Source organism: Odontomachus brunneus, unplaced genomic scaffold (genome assembly GCF_010583005.1).
Source record: "Odontomachus brunneus isolate Ranch 3 - 2012 unplaced genomic scaffold, Obru_v1 Obru_scaffold_084, whole genome shotgun sequence".
In the NCBI taxonomy this organism is placed as follows: Eukaryota; Metazoa; Arthropoda; class Insecta; order Hymenoptera; family Formicidae; genus Odontomachus; species Odontomachus brunneus.
In genome coordinates this window covers 225,189-226,904 of record NW_022639534.1, presented here as the reverse complement: position 1 = coordinate 226,904, position 1,716 = coordinate 225,189, and positions in this window count along the sequence as shown.

The window sequence follows — 1,716 nt, the reverse complement described above, 5'->3', positions numbered from 1 at the left end:
TATATATATATATATATATAACATTTTAAAAAAATAATTCAAAATAAATATTTATAAATATTTATCTAATAACTTACTAATATTGTATGCTGTCTGGGTTAATACTTTTAATCTTAACAGTACTTTGCGTAAGTATTTCATCACTTAGCAAAGTTTTATATATTAGCATTTAAATATTGACAATGTTCTGCGTAAGTATTTTATCACTGGACGAAGTATTACATATCAATATTTAAGTATTGAAATCAATCATAAGGTTGGATTTGTAACATTAAATATTGAAATACTTGAGTACTAAAAGCTGTATTTGAATCACAGAATATTACTAAATACAGTACTTTTAATACTGAAAATAAGTAATTAATCAATGATTCTTAGTATGATATTTCTATAAGAGAAGCACCCAATGTAGAACGATCTTTATGTAGAACGACCTTTAAAGACGTCTTAAAGACGTCTTATGTCCCAGTTTTGAGCATGTGTGCTATCTGAAAAAGGAACGAAACCTGTTTTATAATAAAAATTTATTCATTAATACTATTAACCCATTTTGTGTTGTACAGAAATGAGATAAGGCGCTTGAAATATTTTCAGTATTGTCATTAATATAAAATAAAGAAAGATATAAAAAATTTTATTTCGCCGCCTATGCGGCGTAACTTGCGTAAGCGTAACCTGCGTAATATAGTAATTTACTAGAAGTTACGCCATTTTGCAAGTCGACATTCAATGCCTAATCCCCATGGCGCGTATTTCGTTAAATTCGCGTAAAGCGTAACCAATAACTTCCTAAAACTAACCAATAAAAGATCAGGTTTTCTATTGTATAATACAACAGAAATACTAAGTTGATTCTCGATTGGTTGTTATTATTTAGGCGTATTGTTAAATATGCGCCATAGGGATAAAGTACTTTACATGTAAGAATGTGTGAAAGCGTAATGTGTGTAGCTATACGATAAGGTTAAGATAGTAGTTAATAACAATGTTGCCTACTGAGAAGTGTGAAGGTAGGGAAAATAATTTATTACTTTTGTTATATACTTACAAGGGGAGGACCAGATGACTCATCCTGGGATTTCGACTCCAATTTTTTTAATTATTCTGGAGATGAAAAAAAAAGATACGTGTCCCGGTGTTTGATAGAATAGGCCTTAATTTCGGAGTAATAATTTGTGAAAATTGGCCATATCCGAAGCGCACCACGGCGCGCCATATGAACCTTCCCGGTAACTTCCAACCAGTGCAGTTGGCTTCGTGAGTTAGGTGCTTGCTTCATAATTCATAAGATCTCAGTTTGCTCACGGAGGTGAGCAATAATATTTTTTTAATGAGTGTTTTTATTTATTTTTATTTATTTTGATGATGTTGATATAGTATGCAAATTTTTGAAATAAATAATTTATTTTAATATCACATTCTAAACATTAATTTAAATTTAATTTTAAGGGAATTTTAATTCAAGTAATAATATTTGAAATAATAAATAAGTAATAATAATAATATATAGGTTATTTGTAATAGATAATATATAAAGGCAACGTATCTAAATTTTCAAATTGTTTAAATTTAAAATTTAATTGGAAATAATATTAACTGTATTTTAAATTTCTAATTTTTTAAATAATTAATCGTAGAAAAAGAAGAATAAACAAACATCTGAAATGTGAATGTGAATATTTTTATTACAAAATTTAATTATTTAAGTATTGCGGA